Source organism: Schistocerca nitens, chromosome 5 (genome assembly GCF_023898315.1).
Source record: "Schistocerca nitens isolate TAMUIC-IGC-003100 chromosome 5, iqSchNite1.1, whole genome shotgun sequence".
Classification (NCBI taxonomy): Eukaryota; Metazoa; Arthropoda; class Insecta; order Orthoptera; family Acrididae; genus Schistocerca; species Schistocerca nitens.
Genome location: NC_064618.1, coordinates 155,949,638 through 155,961,901, shown reverse-complemented (window position 1 = coordinate 155,961,901; position 12,264 = coordinate 155,949,638).

The following is a 12,264-nucleotide window of genomic DNA, read 5'->3' as shown; positions in this document are numbered from 1 at the left end:
ACATGCACAACTCTAAGGACGAAGGGCGGTGGGCGGCAGTATTATCCTAAGGGTGACGTTCGTCCAGTCTTCCAAGGGACCTGTGAAGGTAATCAGAATCACTGTGGCTACTTAGGACCCCACGATCAATATTTCGGACCACCTACAACCCTTCTCGCCTGATGCTTCCTCCGACTACGATGAAACCTCTCAGTAGAAGAAGTGTGTGTGTCCAAAGCCAGAAACGTTCAAATGGTTCAAATGGCTCTAAGCACTATGGGACTTAGCATCTGAGGTCATCAGTCCCCTAGACTTAGAATTACTTAAACCTAAATTAACCTAAGGACATCACACACATCCATGCCCGAGGCAGGATTCGAACCTGCGACAGTAGCAGCAGCGCGTTTCCGGACTGAAGCGCCTAGAACCGCTCGGTCATAGCGGCCGGTCCAGACACGTGCTACAGTGGTTTGAGGAGTGCGATAGTGTACTCATGTTCATGTCTTAGCAACGAAATTCGCCTGAGCTGAATACGATGCAACACATCAGTGAAGTTTTTTCTGTTCTTTGAGTCATTAGTCTTCTGACTGGTTTCAAGCCATCTCCATGAATTCCTCTCTAGTGCGAACCTTTTCATCTCAGAGTAGCACTTTCAGCCTACGTCATCAGTTGTCCCTTGGATGTATTCCAATCTCTCCCTTCCTGTATAGTTATTACCCTCTCCAGCTTCTTCCACTGCGTCGGAAGTCATTCCCTGATATCTTAACAGACGGCCTGTCATCTTATCTCTTTTTTTTAATGTTTCCCATATATTTCTTTCCTCGCTGATTCTGCGGAGAACCTCCTCATTTCATATCTTATAAGCTCACCCAAATTTAAAAAATATCCTGTAGCATCACATCTCAAATGCTTCGATTCTCTTCTGTTACGGTTTTCTCATAGTCCACGTTTAGCCACCTTCCAACGCTGTGCTCCGAACTTACATTCTCAGATATTTCTTCTCCAAATGAAGGTCTGTGATTGATACCAGTACACTTCTCTTCAAAATGGACGCTATCGACCATGGACGCTCGGAAAAGTCACTGGCCGGAAATTATGGAAACTGCGTGACCTGTACTTAGGGATATGGTGCCACACACTTCAAAAACTTCTGAAACGCAGGCCACGCCGAATCACTCATGTACTGAGTTCCAAAAGTTTTAAGTAGGTAGCCATAAATTAGTCCTGTCAGAACATATTCTTAACACGTGCATATTATAGTGGATGGTATAAGAAATGAAGTTGGAGGTGAAGTAATCTGGGAACGAAAACAGAGTCTGGAATGAGGAGCTCTAGAAGAATTGCCGAAAGTAAGAGGAGAAATGAAGTATGAAGTGAAGAAATACTAAAACGAAAAGTGGGGGCAGGAATTTATGAAAGCCCATTGACGGGCTTTGACGGGATGGGCTAATCGGATAAACCGTTGCGGTATTTGGAAATACGTTCGCTGGAAGGAGCAGAAGGGGACCAAAATTGTACGTTAGACAAAAATTAGAAAGTACTAAACTTATTACACAGGATGTTGTATATAGTTGTGGCAAAAAAAAAAGATTATCACAAAATGAAGGAAAGTATGAAACTAGCTGAAAGACTGATAACTTAAACAAAATGTTACTGCAATGAATTATTCAACCAAAAATACACACATTTTTACTTCAGTTGTCTACGGAGGGCTAAGAAGGACTTGCCTACTTGAAATATAGCTTTACATTTTCTACATTTCTATAGGAATTCCCTATGTTGCCTTTCGTCGTAGCTGACTTTAAATCATCTGTATGGAGTAGTTTATTACTCATGTTGTGCTGTGCTCAGCGGAAGGTGTCCACAGATTCTTGCTACTCAGCGATTTTCAACCCGTGAGACGAGTGTTGGCACTGACATTTCATGAGTCCGGGTGACAAAGCTGCTGGACGTGGCATATGGCGTCCACTGTACGGCTGCTGTTACCGGCGTTCTCGAGCGGCAAAAATAGAAAACACGGCCTCATGCAGATCGTACGGCTGTGCGTGAATTTATGTACAGTTACTCGTTCTAACATAGAAACTCGGATCATTGAAAAGAGCTGCTCGGCCAACAGAATGCAGAAAGATCATAAATTTAATTCTTAAACTTCACAATAGAAACGTAAACTATTTTCGCTATGTTATCGAACATTCGCAGTTACTATTTTCGGTTATTAAACATTTTTACTCCTTTCTCTGTTCTACATAATTAATTTTTACTATATGGAGTGACAAATTAATTTATTCAATTAAGTAACACAAATGCTGCCAAAGTTTCCCTCTTGTCATGAACTACTGAGAGATATCAGGTACTAGGAGAAACAGTGATTTGTCGAATCACTTCTGAGATGCTGAACTCTGCATCGCTTTATGATGATCACTTGTCTGTTCTAAACGAAACAATTACAGGCAGTTTGACACAAAACGTTCTGATTACTTACTTTTAGAACAGTAATCCGCCCACATTTTCCAACAAGTGCTGCCATTGTACTCTACGGCGACCCGCCACTCCAGTCTCCACATTACGAATGACAGATATTAACACAAGTTTTACCTAGCCTCACTATGATTTCCAATGTGGTACCGATGATCATGGGCAGAAGCCTGCGCTGATACGCGACATCTATGATATCCATTAACATTTTAGGTCCGTTTACAACTCAACAGCTGTAGCCTGTCTTTGAGCACTGTAAACAATGGAGATTTGCTACCTTGAAAAAATCGTCTTCCTGAAGCAACACGATGAATTCAGATAGTGTTGGATGTCCGCTTCTCTCTTCCCTTGTAACAGCTACATACCAGGTGGACAGAAACGGCCTCAAAAGGTTGTAGGGTTGTGGCAGGGTAGTCTACACTGAGGAACAATTGTTAAGAAAAGAATTCGGTGCACTACACAGTTTTCGAGTTAATTATATCTACATCTACATGGATACTCTCCAAATCACATTTAAATGTCTGGTAGAGGGTTCATCGAACCACCTTCACAATTCTCTATTGTTCCAATCTCGTATAGCACACAGAAAGAACGAACAACTATATCTTTATGTGAGAGCTCTGATTCCCCTTATTTTATCAAGGTGATCGTTTCTCCCCATGTAGGTCGGCGTCAATAAAATATTTTCACATTCGGAGGAGAAGGTGGTAATGGGAATTTCGTGAGAAGTTTGCCCCAAAACGAAAAACGGCTTTATTTTAATGTTGTCCATCCCAAATCGTGTATCATTTCAGTGACACTCCCTCCCCTATTTCGCGATAATTTACACGTGCTGTCCTACTTTGAACTTTTTCAATGTACTCCGTCAATCCTATCTCGTAAGGATCCCACACCGTGCAGCAGTATTCGAAAAAAGAATGGACAAGGGTAGTGTAGGCAGTCTGCTTTGTAGATTTGTTATATTGTCTAAGTGTCCTGCCAATAAAACACAGTCTTTAGTTAGCCTTCCCCACAACATTTTCTATGAGTTCCTTCCCATTTACGTCGTTTGTTAATTGTAATTCCTAGGTACTTAGTTCAATTTACGGCCTTCAGATTTGACTGATTAATCGTGTAACCGAAATTAAACTGTTTCCCTTTAGCACTCATGTGGATGACCTCACACTTTTCGTTATTTATGGTCAATTTCCAATTTTTGCACCATTCAGATATCTTTTCGAAATCATTTTGCAAATGTTTTGGTCTTCTGATGACTTTACATGTCGACAAACGACAGCGTCATCTGCAAACAACGTAAGACAGATGCTCAGATTGTCTCTCAATTCGTTTATATAGATAAGAAACAGAAAAGAGATTATAACACTACCTTGGAGAACGCCAGAAATCACTTCTGTGTTACTCGAAGACTTTCCGTCGGTTACTACTAACTGTGACCTCTCTGACAAGAAATCACGAAACCAGTCACATAACTGAGACCATATTCCATAAGCATGTAATATAACCACAAGCAGTTTTTGTGGTACAGTGTCAAAAGCCTTCTGGAATCTAGAAATACTGAATCAGTTTGAAATCCCTTGTCAATAGCACTCAACACTTCATGGGACTAAAGAGCTAGTTGTGTTTCACAAGAACGATGTTTTCTAAATCCGTGTTGCCAGTGTGTCAATAGACCGTTTTCTTAGAGGTAATTCAAAATGTTCGAACACAATATATGTTCCAAATTCCTGCTGCATATCGACGTTAATGATATGCGCCTGTAATTTAGTGGATTACTCCTACTACCTTTCTTGAATATTGGTGCAACCTGTGCAACTTTCCAATCATCGGGTGCGGATCTTTCGTAGAGCGAACTGTTGTATATGATAGATAAGTATGGAGCTATTGCATCAGCATTAAGTTGCTCCGCTACTCCCAGGATATCCACTTCTACGTTACTCATGTTGGCAGATGTTCTTGAATGCAACTGTGGAATATTTACTTCGTCTTCTTTTGTGAAGGAATTTCGGAAGACTGTGTTTAGTTATTCTGCTTTAGGATTGAAATTTGCGAATCAGGCGGTTGCATGCCCAATTTCAAGCGTGCTAACAGCTGGTCCCGCAGTGAAGATGATAGTGCTCAGACTTTGGCTCGGGTTATGTCCTTACTACCGTCCTTTGTCCAATTTTTTTTACGTTTTCTACTTTTAGGAAACCAAAAGAATAACACGTTGAAGATACTGTCTCTGGCGGGACACTTTAATTTGCGTGCTCAACGACCCGCTTGGCTAACGTCAAAGCTAACTGTTTGGTTGGTTGGTTGATTTTGGAAAGGGGACCAAACAGCGAGGCCATCGGTCGCATCGGATTATGGAAGAATGAGGAAAGAACTCGGCCTTGCCGTGTCAGAGGAACGATCCCGGCACTTCCCTGAAGCGATTTGGGGGAATCACGGAAAACCTAATTCAGGATGACCGGATTCTGGTCTGAACCGTTGACCCCGAATGCGAATCCAGTGTGCCAACCACTGCGCCATCTCGTTCAGTCAAAGCTAATTAACTAGGAAACGCCGCAATGTATCGATTTTTCTCCTTAAGAATTATTTCTCAGTACAACCTATCGGGCTACCCTTGCAGGCGTATCAGACTGTTTATGACCACCCTGCACATAGCGTCTTTCTGGAAATCCTCCTAAGCTGTCGCTTGCTGCTGCCTCCGCCGCCTCTTTCCTGAAGTCTGCGGTCTCGTTGTGCCAGTCTCATCACAGTCTCTGTTGTACTGTACTTTTCCAATGGTTACAGCAGTGTTTTTGGTTCCTCCGCCAGATATTGCAGTCCTCTTTACAATCTCATCAACAGGAAATAAGAACTCACCTGCTTCCTTTTCTTTCTGGAAGTAATCTCTCACCGAACACACCAATTCGTGGACTTGTCTGCTTAGCACGCTTTTCTTACTCTGCTTCTCTTCATTTGTTGGTCTTGCACCACTCATCGCACCGGACATGGTTTGATATGAAACAGAAGCGGATTACCATTAATAACAACAGAAACTAAATAAAATACAAGGTAGACTTCTAGGTAAACAAAGTGAAACGACAGCACACGTAAGACACTCACTGTTATATTTCCGATATGCGTGTGATAATTTCCTAGCGCGCGAACGTAGCTCGTAGCAGGTGCGCAGCGCATTTCTTCATTGGTTGACATCCATTCCAATGAAAAGACGCTACTGGTAGTGTCGCTAGCGAAGACTCGTCTCCCAGACTACAACTTACCCGCCTCTCTCGCAAGTATGAAGAACAGAAACATTCTTACCGAGCTTCAGTTCCGTGTTGAAACGTAGTCTTCATTGAACTAGTGCGTAGTGTATGCTAAACGTCACTGGTTTTGCATGTAGAAGTAAATATCCTGATAAGTGGAAACGGATTTAAACGCTAGTTGTGCATAATAGGTTTGCAGTTGTCCTTACATTCAATTACTCTATCGTCAAAAATATAAATGTGTTCCATCACTTTCGTAATTACCACATTTTGACGGAATTAATCTTCTGTGTTACTCAAAGAGCATTACATGGTTTACCTGGGGTTTCGACGTCCATTTTAGAAGCGAAAATTAAATGTATCTAGCGGTCTAATTTTTTGTTACGTTCGAACTAACCTACAGATTTTGGGCTGAATCTTATTCGTGTTATTTCTAACCATAATTGGCAAGAAACAAATGCCTCAATTTTCAAATCTATTGCTGTTGTTAAGGACCTGTCATTATTGCTCTCTATTTTCTGCTTTTTTAATTAACTTATCTGATATGTTCTTTTATTTAATTTTGAATAGCTGTGCAATTTATTTTGTATGAAAAAATATACGTATTTCATTCATGCTTAGGAGCTATTGTCGTCACAGTATTGAGTCCGAACCTTAAAGACAATTAAGAAGAGGGATATTTGAAAAAGACAAGCAGTCCCAGAACTGAAACTCCTTAGTTTCGAATTTGGCACTATAGAGTCAACTGAAATTTTTTTACAGATAATTTACGAAATATCGTGACACTGGAAACAAGAGCCGAAGTAAGAAGCTCCAGGTTATATCGACATTCGCAAAAAGGGGTATAAATTTACAAAGGCTGATAATTTTAGATAAGTAAAACTTCTTATTCAAGATGTTTGATGCAATTTATAAGCGCGGCTTAGAGGATCACCGTGATATGGTATGACGCACAGGTAATATGAAAACAGTCCAAATAATCACGGAGAAAAAAAATCTTCTAAATTTATTCATAAATTTAGAAACTGACACTCCTACATAGAGCTGTTAGTAACAGTCTTAAATGAATTTTTATTTACTGAAACTCTTTTTTAATATGTCTTCGTTTTTTTTTCAGTAAACAGATGCAGCACATAGATGTTTATACTAAGCAAATTACTATTCTGTAATACTGAACTAAGCTTTTCTTTGAACATGTGTTTATTATTTCTGGTGTTCTTAGTAGCAAGGCCAACAAATTCAACTATCCTTTTGCTTTTGAATTTTTTTCTTTATCCTCTAAGTGAAATTAAATTGCCTCACCCTAGTTATTCAAGAAATTTCATCCCCATTCCAGTTTTACAACAAATTATAAGAGGTACCAGTCTTACTCCTAATGTAGTATTTGTTGCCAGTTACGTTTCTCTCTAGTATTTAATTCTTACTTTTGTGTTCACATCATTTCAATTTTTTTCTAAAATAATTACAGTTATATGATCAGACTATGAAACTAGGAGAATTTTATGGCACTGTCTAATCATTTCCTTGGAAGTGGAAATGATTTTGAAGACAATCTCATTCATCTCTCTCGTACTACAATACATCAGATATCTTAATAATATCCTTCTACAATCTAAATCTGAAAATTTTCTTCATTACGCTCAAGTCGTCCCTCAGCTGCAAATCTTAGATGACACAGTTTCAAGATTTTTTCTAGTTTCTACTTAATCCTCAAAAAGCATGTACAGCGTTAGGAAACTAAAGTTACATTGAGAACTAAATTTAGATTTGTGCTTTATCTTGCTACTGGAATTTGTCGTCTTCCACACCTTATTAATTAACAGGTGGTTTTCCGGAAAGCACAGTTAGAGGTGTATCTGTCTACTGTCGTTGTGTTTACAACAGTTAACCTTTACGAGCGCATATTCTTAAATATAGGAAGGAAATAACTGTAAAGGTTGTCAACTTCTCAAAAAAATAATATAGGAACTAGAAGCAGGACAGATTGTTAACTATAGGCGTAATGGCGTTCTTCACACCGGAAGTCAGGCAGTTTTTATATTTCATACAGCTCAGAACACTACTGATTTACAGTCACTAATTCTGAATACAAAACGACCTTTTGTGTCATAATTTCGTGAGATATGATCTGTAGAGAGTGCTGACTGCTCTGTCGCTGTTGAAAGTCGCGTTATACATTTAAAAAATGTGCCACATTTTCGTATGTGTCGGTACAGTTGCACAGGGAATGGAATCGTATTTTGGCTGATGTGGACCGTAATCCCACGTATACACGTGGTTATGGGAAAAACAAAGGCACTTTCGGTTACAGATGTTTTCTACCAAGTTGTTCTGTTAGAAAAATTGTTGCTTACAGAATGAGTAGATGAACATTGAAGGTCATTGATGAACAATGAAATACAATCGATGTGTCGATTAATCAGACAGAGGAGATAGAGAAGATCCAAAGAAGAGCGGCACGTTTCGTCACAGGGTTATTTCGTAAGCATGATAGCGTTACGTAGATATTTAGCAAACTCAAGTGGCAGACTCTACAAGAGAGGGGCTCTGCATCGCAGTGTAGCTTGCTGTCCAGGTTTCGAGAGGGTGCGTTTCTGGAAGAGGTATCGAATATATTGCTTCCCCCTACTTATACCTCCCGAGGAGATCACAAATGTAAAATTAAGAGAGATCCGAGCGCGCACAGAAGCTTTCCAGCAGTCTTTCTTCCCGCGAACCATACACAACTGGAACAGGAACGGGAGGTAATGACAGTGGCACGTAAAATGCCCTCCGCCACACACCATTGAGTCGTTTGCGGAGTATAAATGTAGATGTAGATGTAGAGCAGAACAGCAGGTTAAGTGCAGAAGACTAGGTTAATTTGCATAATTTTTATGTAAAACGCAGTACAATAGTTCAAGGGGGTGGGTGACAAAGAAGAATGCGCCAGAAATGGCATTCTAAAGCATGTGAAATTCGAAAAGTGTACCAGTAAATGGTAGGACGACATACCTAATTACTTGATTTGGTATAAAAGTCGGTACAGTAGTCTGAGGAAAGTGGGTGGCACGAAAAACCACTTAACAGAATAATAGGTTAAATACTGACAAAGATCCAAACATCAGGTTAAGACACCCATGTAATTACTTCTTACAAGACCTACATGTTTCCAAACAGCAGAGAATGATGAGAAAGAGAAATCCAACTCACACAAACTAAATTTCTTATATATAAACAATATACCCTTGTATTTCCTGTTATGAGATCCTTCCTCTCCACAAATGGGCGACCAGTTTCCATCTATTCCATACACTGGCTTGAATCTCCTAAATTATTTAAATAAACAATATTCCACACATTGTCTAAATTGTTTAAACAATATTCCATACACAGCAATCGATTTCCAGACCAATTCTTTAACTAAAAAAATAACTATATTCCATACACTGCCATTAAGAATTAAATAATATTGTTACATTGTCCCTCCAAATAACCGTCCAACTGGGTCTTTTTCCTGCCTATCCCTGGGAGAGTGGGGAGGAAGGGGGTTTACCAGAGGGGGAGAAGTTAATTAATTGATCAATTTAATTAAGTAGTCAGTCAAATTGATAAGAGTGAGAGAGCTATCCAATAACTGTCTGTCTGTTCACTTCATCCTCCATCTCTATAGGTCTACCTTTTTCTCCCCACTCTATCTCTTCATTTCCTCCTCCCATCTCTTTTTCTGTATCTTCCATTCCTTCTCTCTGACTATATCTTCCTCTCCCTCCCTCTGACCATATCCTACTCCCCTTCTATCTCTGCCTCACCCTCTCGTTTCCCCCTCTTCGTTTTCCACCTTTCCACCTACTCACCCCCCCCCCCCTCACCCGCTACACCGTTCACCTGCCTCAAGCATCTCCCGCTCGTCTCCTCTCTCTCTATTAGTTTCCTTCTCCCCATAACTCTGTCTATCCCCTCCTTTAACCTTCTTTAGCAAGTCCCTGATGCATAGCCCCTGGAATAAACTTCAATAAAGCAGGCGATACTACTCCCACAATACACTTACCGTGCAAGGCTTGAAAATCATTTATTTCCTCCTGACATATAAGCTGTCATGTAAAGCAGCTCAATAAAGCAGACCATTAATACTTCAAATCAACACACCTGTCATGCATTGCCCACTACATGTCAAGGACCCAAAAACTGTTTCTTGCCTATGACTAGTAGGCTGACCTGCCAAGTATGTTGATTTTGGAAGTCAATACTGTTCCTACACCCCTGTCGTAGTGGCAGCCTATATGCCAGGGGGCTGAAAATTTTTTTCCCAGTATCTCCATACCTGTTGGAGCTAGGATGTTATAAATTCCATTGTGTTGATACTCATGTGACCAGCTGTTTCTGTGCCAAATTGTTTGAAATTGATCAAGTAGTTCGGGAGCAGATGTTGGACGTACTCAAATGTATGTTGATAGGTCACACGGCAACCAGGCATCCACATACAGTTTCACTGCTTCCCTGTCCAGGGTAGTCAACCACCAGTTTCCTGAGGCTAATAACTCACTTCCACCATCCACTCCTGTCAATTACAATCAATTACAAGACACGACTACATTAATATAGTTCCTTTCACATTTCTGAGAAAGTAAAGAGGTATAACGTTCTGATCTGCAAATCATGGAAAACACATATCATGTTACAGAAGGCGATGGGCAGCCCCAGATTTAACGTGTGTTGTTCTTAAAGTACAACAAAATTATTGGACTGTTGTCTTTCACTGAGGCTGTCATTATGGCACCACTTTACTTGGACAAGTTAGAACTTTACGTTGCGTCTCAGTTACTAGAGTTTCAATCATGCATTGGTGCCAATGGACTGGCATACTAGGGTTGATTGTTTCCCAGTTCTCGAATGAAACCAATCCAGGCACATGTATCGGTAGAAACCCTCTAAAATTTTGGCCACCAAGCCCATCAGACATAACTGCTCTTCGACTGTTTGTTGGGCTACGCTAAGAATGAGTGCAAAGGTTACTGGTTCCTGATGCACAAACTCTTATGACATGAATTCGGGGTCCTGTAAAGGTGGTGACGCAAGAGATATTGACAAAGATATGGAGAGGAATTAAACATTGTTTAGACGTTCTACAAGCAACAAACGGAGCACATGTGGGTTTGTATCCATAAAAAAAACTTCATGAAATAAGGTAGCTTTTGCAACAAACCGCAGAGCAGGGTCTATCACAGATCCATAGAAATAAATTTTTGTTATCAAGGAAAGGCTGTAAGTTTGTCATTTATTTTCCTCAGTCTCTAGAGATTTTGAGTTAATAGAGGCATAGGAATCACAACTCGTCAGCTACACATCTCTCGCCATAATAGTAGCAGGAATATGAGTTCAAAAAATGAAAAGAATTATATGGTCCATAAATATGAGCGATCTTACCTACTAACAGACTGAAGGGTTGGGAACTCTGTATACAGGTTTTAGACCTGGTTTAAGGCTGTCCTCCCCCTTCCCCTACTGTGTCCTTATTAAAACATTAGTACATCAACAAGCGAAATCCAGTGGAGCAAATTTTGCCTGTATTGCATTCTTCCTCAACTGGTGCTTCCACTACCAAGTTACATGGTCCTGGGTGTCATAGAAGGTGCGATGCTGGCCTATTCCTTCTACTTTTGAAAGCATTCCACAAAAGTGTTTCTTCTGCAAATCTTTTCATATCGCACTATATCTGTTCACCTACGAGGATGATTCAAGTGGAAAACTTAATTATTTAATATTATGCGAGTTAAATATCACAGAAAGATTACAAGTGCAGTCTAAGACAAAGAACGGACATACCACGAAAGAATTATCTAATGGGACGTAAATCGTAGATGTGATGTACAAAAAAATGATTATGAGTTCATAAAAATATATTGTTTTCAAACATGATGAATTACTCCGAAGAAAATTATTTATTGACAAATAGTTAGGACAGGTTCAGAATATACCATTTTAGCGAAACGCAACTAACACTTTATTCTCCCGCAGTAACGAGTGTTATCAGCAGAGGATGCCACATTGATTCCATATTTTTATATTTAAAGGAGGCTTTTGGCATCGTTCCTCACTAGCGACTTTTAATCAAATTGCGTGCCTATGGGGTATGACCCCAGTCGTGTTACTGGATTCGTGATTTCCTGTCTTAAAGGTCACAGTTTGTAGTAATTATCGGAAACTCATCGAATAAAGCAGAAGTAATATCTGGCACCCTCCAAGGAAGTGTAACAGGCCTTCTCCTGTTCCTGATCTACTTAAACGACATGGGAGACAATCTGAGCGGCCTGCTTAGATTTTCTGCTGATGAAGCTGTCACTCGCCGTCTTGTAAAGTCATCAGATGATCAAAACCAATTGCAAAATGGTTTAGAAAAAATTTGTGTAAGGTGCGAAAGGTGGTAGTTAACTCTAAATAATGGGAATTGTCGAGTCATCCACATCAGAACCAAAAGAAATCTGCCAAATTTCGGTTACAAGATAAATCACACAGATTTAAAGCTATAAATTCAACTAAATATTTAGGTATTCCAGTTACAAATAACTCAAATTGGAACTATTACGTCGACAATATT